This window comes from Elephas maximus, chromosome 1 (genome assembly GCF_024166365.1).
Source record: "Elephas maximus indicus isolate mEleMax1 chromosome 1, mEleMax1 primary haplotype, whole genome shotgun sequence".
Taxonomy (NCBI): domain Eukaryota; kingdom Metazoa; phylum Chordata; class Mammalia; order Proboscidea; family Elephantidae; genus Elephas; species Elephas maximus.
The window spans coordinates 76,755,515-76,767,066 of record NC_064819.1 but is presented as its reverse complement, the minus strand read 5'-3'; the positions used below and the strand labels follow the sequence as shown (position 1 = coordinate 76,767,066).

At 40.7% G+C, this 11,552-nt stretch overlaps 2 non-coding genes across 2 annotated transcripts; one reads left to right on the top strand and one right to left on the bottom strand.

Moving 5' to 3' along the window:
- Positions 1-9,370: 9,370 nt before the first annotated feature.
- Positions 9,371-9,443, bottom strand: TRNAV-UAC (transfer RNA valine (anticodon UAC)). Its single transcript has one exon. It is a non-coding gene; the product is annotated as a tRNA-Val (tRNA).
- Positions 9,444-10,049: 606 nt separating this feature from the next.
- TRNAV-UAC (transfer RNA valine (anticodon UAC)) lies at positions 10,050-10,122 on the top strand. Its single transcript has one exon. It is a non-coding gene; the product is annotated as a tRNA-Val (tRNA).
- The last annotated feature ends 1,430 nt before the right edge of the window (positions 10,123-11,552 follow it).

The following is an 11,552-nucleotide window of genomic DNA, read 5'->3' as shown; positions in this document are numbered from 1 at the left end:
TGAGACCCATTCTGGATGAAACGTCGACTTTATTTCCTCAATCCACAGAAATGGCGACTATACCCTCTTTGCTCCTCTCTAAAGAGGGGAAGGGGAGAAAAAAAAGTTTTTTGGAACAAGTGACATCAAGCCTTAAGATAGAAATCTTAGTGAAGAAAACTAGGCTAGGAGTGAGGGTGGTCTTGGGGATGGGGTGTGCGCCTGATGGCCGCTGTCCATAAGAGCATCCCATTCTCCTCGTCCCTTTTTCAGTGTCCAGCGCACTGTCTACCATGTGGCCCTCAAGCACTTTCTCTATCTGATTATGTCCTCTACCTGACTCACAACTCATCCCTTGCACTGCCCTTTCATAATGTCGAACTTGATACTTTTAGCTGTTAAAATAATTGCAGTTAGACATAATGCATATTTTCCTTTTTTTAATTATATCTACCAGTTGGCCTTCACCATAATTTTTGTCCACGAAGTCAGATTATGATTTTTTTTTTCTGGATTACCATTACTTAGAATTGTGCCAAAGTGAGATTAAATGTGTGAAACCTCTCAATTTGTGCTTATTGTATTATTCCCATGAACATTGAAACATGCCATTTGTCCCCTGTCTTAAAAGGGTTTCTCTTGACCCAACAAACTCCTCTAGGTATTACCCTGTTTCTCAGATGGCCTTATAAAAATCACTTCTGAAGGGTTATCCAGATTTACTGTCTCCAGTTTCTCTCCTTGTGTTTTTAAATCCACTACATTCTGTTTTTTTTTTTTACACCATCAATTCATGGAAACTCCTTTTCAAGATTACTAACGAATTCTTCTCACATTTCAAGACCTTATCTTCCTTGACTTCAGTTATGGATTCAGTTATGTCCCCCCAAAATATGTCATAGAATCCAAACCTCCATACCTGAAGATTTAATCCCATTTTGGAATCAGTTCTCTTTTTCATGTTAATCAAGCGGTATCAGTGTAGGGTATGTCTTAAATCTAATGACTTTTGAGATACAAAAAGAACAGACTGGCACTGAGATAAGAGAGCATAACTGAGGAAGACAGAAACACACCTGATGATTACTAAGGAACCAGGAACTCTGGGGTTATACAAACCAAGAGAAAGTTTTTTTCCCAGGGCTAAGAGGGAGAGAGCATTCCCCTACAGTAGTGCCCTGAATTTGGACTTCCAGCTTCTTAAACTGTGAGAAAATAAATTTCTATTCCTAAAGAAAACCACGTGTGGTATTTCTGTTACAGCAGCACTAAGAAATTAAGACAACTTCTCAGTGTCAATAAACATACTTACTGTCTTAAAAGTTTTTTCTTTTTTTTCTTAATTTGGCTTCCAAGACACTACTGTCCTATCTTTCTACTTCTCTGGCTCACCCTTCTCAATGTCCTGTGCTTCTTTAGCCTCTCCTCACCCATTCTATATTAGAAAGTCCCACAGATTGGTCCTCGAACCTGTAATCTATATACACTCACTCCCTGGGAATCTCACCCATTTTCATAGTTGAAATCATCTGTATGCCTACATCATCTCCTAGTAACCTTATAGGACAGAGTAGAGCTGCCCATAGGGTTTCCAAGGCTATGACCTTTAGAGAAGCAGACTGCCACATCTTTCACTCATGGAGTGGGTGGTGGGTTTGAACTGGTGACCTTTCGGCTAGCAGCTGAGCCCTTAAGTTCTTGATGAAATGGGTTTGGCTTTTTGGTTTATATGCCTGCAACTCACAAATTTGTATCTGCAGTCTAGACCTCTCCATTAACCTTGTGTCTTGTATATACAACTGATTCCTTGGCATTGCCACTTGGATGTTTTTTACTAGGCATCTAAAAGTTAGCAAGCCTAAAACTGAGCTCCCACTTTTCTCTAACAATCTTAATACATCCAAGCTTCACCATTTCAGTTAATGACAGCTCAGTTCTTCTAGTCTTTGAGGCAAAAAAACCCTCGAAGTCATCATTTATTTTACTCTTTCTCTCATACCTCACACCAAGTATGTCAGAAATTTTTCTTCTATCTTCAAAATGTATCCAGACTGTGACTATTTCTGGCTCCTTTGACAGCCACCATCTTGTCTGTCATAGGAGAAAATGACCCCACAGTCAAATTTAATCAAAAGAGATTTTTATTAAGCAAGGAGAAAGATGATCATTGCCACGAGGATTTTGCCAGTGTGTGCTGGGCACAAGAGACTAGCAGAAGCCACTGAATCACAAGCAGGGAGTCTCCAATATACTGTAACAACAACAACAACAAAAAACCTGTAACAGAAGCAAGTAAATTAAGAAAAGTTACATGATTGTCAAAGGTGGGAAACATCACCTTTGGGAATACATGATTGATTTAAGGAATCTTTGTTGGCTAGATTCCATTTCCTTGGGAACAACCTGGCAACATCTGTTCTTGGCTTGGTGACTTTCAACAGGTTCTCAGGGCAGGCAAAAGGAAATTGCAATAAGCTCCTTTGTGAGAGCATAACTTGCCTGTGGCACAGTTCTTTGTTGGTTAAGATACAGTACTCTTCATGGAACAGTCCACCCGTAGGTACGGAAACAGTGAAAATATTGAGTTTCAGCTTGTACTGTTATTCCTTTCTGGAACTTTCCATACTGATTTTAACAAACACTCACACATAGTGGTTTCCAGTATTAACTATGACCGCTTACCAAACTTATAAATAAAAATAGATTTTAGTCTATGTGGCTTGCTTCAGCCTCACTACTTTTGGCCAAGCACGTACCTACCTTTAAGATCCCCTATTTCATGTCCGGAAAACCTGGTGGTGTAGTAAGGTGCTATGACTGCTAAGCAAAAGGTTGACAGTTCGAATCCACCAAGCGCTCCTTGGAAACCTTGTGGGGCAGTTCTACCCTGTTGTATGGGGTTGCTATGAGACAGAATTGATTCCATGGCGACGAGTTTTTTTTTTTTTTTTAATTTTAAAATTTGTTTTATTTTTGGTTTATTTCATGTCCAGAGCCTTGGTGGCGATTTGCTTAACAGCTTGGTTTTTATCCGACACGTCAGTAGTTCGAATCTAAGAGCTACTTTAGGAAAATTAATGGGGCTGTTATATTGAGTCCCATAGCGTCTCTGTGAGTCGTAAGTGACCTGACGGCAACTTTTTTTTTTTTGTACACAGCAGCCACTCTATTGTCTCAGGAGTCTTCACTTTGAATCCTGTGCCAGAGAACGATGGAGACCTCGCTTTTCTACCGGGTGCAGAAACTATTGTAACCCAGAAGGAAATGGAAAACCTGACAAGCATCCGGGGTCGGGTGAGGAGGTAAGTCAAGCACAATATTCTTTTAATTTAAAGTCAGGTGCTACAAAAGGAAAACGAAGGTTAAGGGGTTCGTTGAAGCATGTTCGGATTAAGAGTTTGTGCAGTGAAATTCAGAACTCACAGAAACAATGCCCAGTTTGTTTCCCCCGGGTTTCTAACCAGTGACCTTTCGCGTGTTAGGCGAGCGTGATAACCACCACACTAGGGAAACTCACTTCTCTACATTGCTTTCCCGTTTGTAATTGATTAATTGGAAATATGTGCTTTCCTTCAAAAAAAAAAAAAAAAAACTTTTTTTTCAGGGTATTTTCAGGTAGAGAAACATTTGTACTTTCCCATTCTTATAATCAGCAGTATCAAAACTCGAGAAATCATAGTCAAGGAAATGCTACTCCCAGGGTCCCAATTTCTTTACAAGCACCAGGAAAATCACCGGCAAGTTTCAAGAAATTTCTTGATAAATTCTGATCTCATTTCTCTGCTGGTGGAAGACGCAATGATCTTTATCTCCCGATGCCTGAACATGAACCCTTAGGAAACAGGACGAAAGGGCTGGTTTCAGTAGGCCCTCGGCAATTTGTGCCTTGGCACTAGCCAGAGAGACCGAGGAGCAGAGGGTGCGGGTGTCGGGCTGTGCCCAGTTTTCTGCTATCCGAGAGTCGTGAGGGTGGTGGGGATCTATGGAAGTGTAATCTGTGGCGAGTGAGTCTGTTAGACGTAAAATGAAGTTCTATTCTGAACGTCAAACGAAGTTCTATTCTGTATCACTCATATTTTCTGTTCTGGAACGTGTAAACTCTGTGTCCGAAACCCTTAAATCTGTTTTATAGCAGGAAGATGACCATTGTGATGTACCTGACTCTTATTTGTTATTCATTTCATGGGAGCTGTCTTGAATCACTGTCCTTCCCTCGGAGACTGGAAGCAATCTGCCTTCTATTGTTCCTGTCCTTTCTGACTCACATAGACCCTGTAGGACAGAGTAGAACTGTCCCATAGGGTTTCCAAGGAGCCGCTGGTGGATTGGAACTGCCGAGTTTTTGGTCAGCAGCTGAGCTCTTAACCACTACACCACCAAACCAAAAAGGCAAACCCCTTGCTGTCGAGTAGATTCCGACTCATAGATACCCTATAGGACAGAGTAGAACTGCCCCATAGAGTTTCCAAGAAGCGCCTGGTGGAGTTGAACTGCTAACCTTTTTGATTAGCAGCCCCGGCCTAAGCACTACACCACCAGGGCTCTAATATTAAACTTTCCGAAGGTCGAGTCTAGGTCAAGGTGTTCAGCAGCGAAAATGCGCTTGTTCCCAAGTATTAGAAATTTTTGACGAGAGAGATTTTTCAGTCTCTGAGAAAGATCACTTTGTGTCTCCTTTTGTGGCAGCTAAAAAACAGCCTGACGAAAATACTGGGGGTAAAGGAGGCGAAAAACATGTTTGTTATTAGCAGAATCTCAAGCTTGACACCATTTTGAGATCCGATCGGCAGGTTAGACAGCGATTCCATTCAACACCTATGTTTGTTCGTTAACCTTTCTCAAAAATTTGCCTTAATACTTATTTTGAAGAAACTATTGAGCAGCACAATCTCATGCTGGTAAATAGAAGTACCAGATGGCCTTAGGAAAATGAAATGCTAGAAGGAGGAAAGGGGCACCTAAAGTGATCATTATGAGAAATGTTCCCATAGTAATTTAGTTACATTAAAATTGGTGAGTAGAACAACCGATAAAAATCACAGGGTTTTCTCAGAGGAGCACAGAAAAGGGGCCTCACCCCCAGTCCTAATGATCACGAAATTGGTGGCTAAACAACACTTCAGTTAATTAAAAAAAAACAAAAAAACAAAAAAACAATTGAGTTGGTTGAAGAGCAGTTGAATGGAGGGGGGATTCTGATCTTGGGTGAACAGGATAGAGACTAAGTGGAGTAGGAGAGCTTCAGGTGTAGGTTTGAATCAGAGCCCTCAGAGAAGAGAAGGTAAGTGGAATAACAGGTGCAGGAACAGGGAGGTCAGGGAAGGTCCTGTACAGTATGGAGGTTAGATTTCAATCTGAATATGATGAGTAGGAAAGAAGTGACTGCTTTATAGAGGAACACAACATTGCCCATTTGGATCCCAAGGCTTCTTTGGCTTTTGGGTAAACATTGGACAGCCTCAGAACTCAGTCCTCAGACTTCTCCTCTTCTCTATTTATTCTAATATCATAAAAGCTAAGGTCATTATCTTGCGGTTAATCAGCTTATTATCTCAGCATTTTGTGTGAAAAGAAGCCAATTGCACTGTAGTCAATTCATCAAATATGACACTCACCTAAAATCATTATCTTAATATAGCAAATAAGGTCCTTATTTCAAAATTCTACATAAAAAAATAGTCATAGCATGATTATATTCTTAGGGATTACATTTTTGTATTTTCATTACTTCTGAGAATTTCAAGAATTGGATCAATGGTAGAATTTCTAATTTCATTTCCATTATTTTTGAGTATTAAGGTTCATGTGCATATTAATCATAAACTGGATATATTGTTTTAGGACTCATAAAAATAAAAAAATACTCCAGTAAAATCAACAATCAAAAGAAATACACTTCTCATGTGGGCATCAGAACCTTTCTTCCTGTCAGGATGTCCTGTTGGCGCTACCTCAAAATGATACAACATTCTCGACTACTGAACTGCTACGAATTTGGCCCATACTACCTGCATTTCTTGTCCGAATTATTGCAGTAGCCTAACAACCTCCCTCCTGCTGGTTATGAGCTGCCTGCTAAGCCTGCCTCCAACCTTGGTCTCTGTGATGTGTTGTGCCACCCAGGTTTCCTCCTTTCAGGACCAAGGCATTCATGTCCCCAGCTGCCTGGAGTGTTGATTCCTCATGGGAAAAATTTGAAGCCTGCTCTAGGAATTGCCCTCAGGTGAAAGGAACTGCCTCTATCAAGGTCATGTCCCATCTCTGAAAGCAGCCCACACTAATGACTGCTCAATACATGCCTATAAAGGTCTGACTCTCTTGGGTTAACTCTGTAGGGCCATCCTATTTTCAGAGCTCCTCAAGGGATCAGCTCAGGCCTCTGTTGCTGCCTGTCAACTTTTCCCCTTGTAATCGTGCTTCCCTCACTCCCTCACAGGTGTGGTTCCCATAGCATTCCCTAATGAACTTCCTGTGTACAAATATCTAACCCATTTGAATACAGTTTGTGCCAGGAGTGGTCCAAGAAACCATACACTAAATGGGATTTTGAAGCTGGATCGCTCTGTATTCCTGTGGCAATTAATATAGTGAACACATGTTATCCTATACAAATGTCCAGACAGTCTTACTAGCCATGGACAATATAAGGCTCTTGGGAGAAAAGTCTCTTTAGATACTTTCACAGAGGTATTTTGCCTATTAATTACATTTTGCCCTAAATTGTAATTAATCAACTTTAGCTTTCCCGGAACACAGAAAAAGGGCATCTCCCCAGGATTTAGTAGCAGGTGGGGCTGATCCACCTGGGACATTCTGGAGAGGAATCCTCATGTCCTCAGCTGGGGCCAAATCGAACAAATCCTTCCCAGAAGTCTCTGAATCTTTCTCGAAGGCTTCTTGGGGTAGGATGAAGGAACCCTCTCTAGTGAAAGTTTCTCTCAGATGAATTCCATGAGCTCCAGAACGTCTTTTTGCTGGAGGTGCAGTTTTTGTGTTTCTTCTTCTTTTTGCAGGAGTGTGGAAAAGGGAAATAGAAAATATAAAGAGAAACTTGAAAACATGGTGTCATTTAGTAATAGTTAAGATTGGGTAAATGAGAGGGTTCGTTTGATGAGTGATGAGGGAGCCAACATACTTAGCAGTTTCTAAATGTAAAATAACTTTTTTACTGGTGGCGGGCTAGTTCAGGTGGTTAGGTGGTGCTAATAAAGACAAGGTCCCTGGTTTGATGCCTGTGCTGGGTCAAGAGAAGACATTGCTGTACTCACCTCACACCCAGCTGAACTATTGAAAATAGCCTCTTTGACATAAAACCTACATTAAACGTCACCTTTATTTCTTTAATCCTAGATAGTGACACCTAACCTCTTTGCTCTACCTCTAAGGGGTGGGTGGGGAGAAGAAGAAATAGGCTTTTGGAATAAGTGACGTAAAGCCTTAAGATAGAAATTTTAGTGAAGAAATGATGCTGGGAGTGGGGATGGCCTTGGATATGGGTTGTGTGTCTGATGGCCACTGTCCATCTAACACCTTGTTCTCCCTGTCCCTTTTTCAGGGTCCAGTGCACTGTATCCATATGACTGTCAAGCACTTTCTCTACCTGATTATCTCCTTATCTGACCTCTTTGGCTTTTGGGTAAACATTGTAAAGTCTCAGAGCTCAATCCTCAGGCCTCTTCTGTTTTTTGTTGTCGTTCCCTGGCTAAGCTCATCATCTCATGGTTTACATATTCTGTGGTCTTCATTGGAGTACCGCTGTGTATCTCTAGCCTACTGATTATCTCCTCTTAGATGCCTTACAGTAAGCATCTTAAACTTAACATATCCCAAAGTGGAATTCATAGCTATCCTCTGAAACTGTTCCAAACATATTGATCTCTATCTCATTTAACTGCAACTTCATCCTTCCATCTGTTTAGGACTAAGAATTTGGAATCTTCCCTGACTCCATTTTTGCTCTGTTCAGCATATCCAGTCACTCTGAAAATTGTCCTTGCTGGAAATACAGTTTGCACAGATCGAGCTCATTTCAGAGGTGAATGAGGATAAGGAGGCCTGATTAGCCCAGGAACTCAATATAAAACTTGGGGTGGCCCACCATCCTTCTGAAAGGTTTGTGTTTCACAACAATTCAGTATGAAGGATTTATTTCTGCATTTCCAGACAAGATAAATAGCCATATAAAAACATAAGTCCATTGAGATGCTGCTGGTTTTTCAACCCAACTACTTAACTACTTATCCTTCATACTTTTGGGGTAATGTCACTGTTGTTGTTGTTATGTGGTGTTGAGTTGGTTCTGACTCATAGCGACCCTATGCACAACAGAACGAAACACTGCCTAGTCCTGAGCCATCCTTACAATCGTTGTTATGCTTTAGCTCTTTATTGCAGCCACTGAGTCAACCCACCTCATTGAGGGTATTCCTCTTTTCCACTGACCCTGTACTCTACTCTGCCAAGCATGATGTCCTTCTCCAGGGACTGATCCTTTCTGACAACATGTCCAAAGTATGTAAGACGCAGTTTCGCCATCCTTGCCTCTAAGGAGCATTCTGGCTGTACTTCTTCTAAGACAGATTCGTTCGTTCTTTTGACAGTCCATGGTATATTCAATATTCTTCACCAACACCACAATTCAAAGGCGTCAATTCTTCTTCAGTCTTCCTTATTCATTGTCCAGCTTTCACATATATATGATGCGATTGAAAATACCATGGCTTGGGTCAGCACACCTTAGTCTTCAAGGTGACATCTTTGCTCTTCAACTCTTTGAAGAGATCCTTTGCAGCAGATTTACCCAATGCAGTGCATCTTTTGAATTCTTGACTGCTGCTTCCAGTGCTATTGATTGTGCATCCAGGTAAAATGAAATCCTTGACAACTTCAATCTTTTCTCCATTTAGCATGATGTTGGTCATTGGTCCAGTTGTCACTATCCCAGACCAAAGACAAATTTAGTTCAATGGACTTTCAAATCAGTGAGGAACTGATTCTGAGAGAATATTGGACAATGCTTGACCCCCCGAGAATTGCTCCCGAGGGAAAGATTTAATCTTTAGACTAGCCATAGCTCCATGGGCCTCACATCACACTAAAATTGTGTGCTTGCCTCACCTCCCCAAGACAGCTGAAGGATTTCCCCCAACATGTAGCACATACGTTGATATAGAAGGGCCCTGGTGGCATTGACGTTAAGAGCTCAGCTGCTAACTAAAGTGTTAGCAGCTGCCCCACAGAAACCCTATGGAACAGTGAATTAGCTTGATGGCAACAGGTATTGATGTACTATTGTGTGCCAGTCCCTGCCAATACAAAGGTAGCAAAACAGATGTGTTCCCTGACATAACGATGTCTTAGTTTCTTAGTGCTGCTATGACTGAAATACCCCTGGCTCCACTGGGGATCAAACCCAGGATCTTCTGCATGTAAAGCAGATATGCTAACCACTACACCATGCAACCATAACAAGTACAGTCCCATGGACTGCCAGAAGAACTAACAAAATGTCTTGGAAGAAGTACAGCCAGAATTCTCATTAGAAGCGAGGATGGTGAGACCTCTTCGTAGATGCTTTCCACTTGTTATCAGGAGGGACCAGTCCTTTGGGTGGATTAAAGAACAGGATTTTTTTTTTCTTTCTTTTATTTCACAGTTCAGGAGGCTAGAAGGCCAACTTCAATGTGTGTTTCTGAGGGGAGGTCCTTCCTCATCTAGTTGAACTTTTTGATTTGTTGTTTTTCTGTGCCATGGAGCTGGTTCTGACTCACAGCAGACCCTACAAGAGAACAAAACACTGCTCGCTCTTATGCCATCCCCACAACCATTGTTATCTTGAGGCCTTTGTAGCAGTGCTGTGTCAGTCCATTTCATTGAAGGTCTTTCTGTTTTTCACTGACCCTCTCATTTACCAAGCAGAATGTCCTTTTCAAAGGGCTGATCCCTTCTGATATCATGTCATATGTGAGAGGAAGTCTTGCCATCCTCAGTTCTAGTGAGCATTCTGGCTGGACTTCTTCCAATACAGATTTGTTAGTTCTTCTGGATGTCCATGGGACTATACTTGTAGTGGTTCCATGGTGTAGTGGTTAGCACATCTGCTTTACACACAGAAGATCCTGGGTTCAATCCCCAGTGGAGCCAACTTAATCTTTTAGCAGCCTGCAATCCTACTTCCTGTGCTGCTTTATGTGCTTCTACGTAGATTCACCTGTGTCCGTTGTCTGTTGGTATCAGCTGTCTTCCACCCAGTGTGTGCTCCCTTGTCTCTGAGTCTAATCTGCTGTTTTCATCTCAAGCGTTAGTAGGTTTAGGACCCACTCTACACCGATATGGCCTCACTGACAGAACAAAGAAATCCTATTTCCAAATGGGATTTCATACACAGATATAAGGGTTAAAATTTTCAACAGATCTTTCTGGAGGATTCAATTCAACCTGTAACAACAATATGTTAAAATTATTATTAACCTTTTTCAAAACAGTCAAACTGTTTTCTAAAGTGGCTGTGTCATTTTGCATTCCCACCTGCACTGTATGAGAGTACAAATTTGTCCACATCATCATAACACAGGTTATTATCTATGTTTTCTGGTATAGGCACAGAGTAAGTGTGAAGTGCTATGTCAATGTGGTTTAATTTATACATCCTTGATGACTGTGAGTAGCACTGGTTCTATAGTGGTTAAGTACTACAGCAGCTAAGTAAAGGTCTGCAGTTCAAATTGACCAGCTGTTCTTTGGAAACCCTATGCGGCACTTCTACTTTCCTATATGGTGGTTATGTGTTAGAACTCGACAGCAAAGAGTTTGGGCTTTTTTCTTTTTCCTTTATTTTTTTGGGTTTACAACTACTATGTTGAACATCTTTTCATGTGCTCATTAGCCATTTTTATGTCTTCTTTGGACAAATGTCTATTCAAATCTTCTGTGTGTTTAAATTTGGTTCTTTATCTTAGTATTATTGATTTATAAAATTTCTTTACATATTCTGGATACAAGTCCTTGATGAGATATTCGATTCACGGATATTTCCTCCCAGCCTATGGTTTGTCTTTTCATTTTCCTAACGGTGCCTTTCAAAGTGCAAAAGATTTTAATTTTGATTTAGTCCTGTTAGTCAATTTTTTTCTTTATGGATAGTGCTTTTGGTGTTATATCTAAGAACCCTGCCTAACCCAAAGTCACAAAGATTTTCTTCAGTGTTTTCACCTAAAACTTTCATAATTTGAAGTCTTACATTTCGGTCTATGATGGATTCTAAGTTAAGGTTTGTGTATGGTTTGAGGGAAGGCTCTAAATTCTTCTTTTTGTGTGTGAATATCCAATTGTCCCAGCACTAATTGTTGAAAAGGCTATCCTTTTCGTCTTGATTTGCCTGGGTATTTTTCTGAAAAGGGTCGCTATGAATCAGAAACCACCACTTGGCTGTGAATTAGAAGATTCTAAGCTTCACTTTCACTAGCTAAGTAACTTTGGGGAAAAAATCCATTCCTACTTTTCATTTATAGAAGTTGATTTCATTTTCTAAAATAAATATTTTAGGGCATAAAAAATAGTACTAGCATAATTTT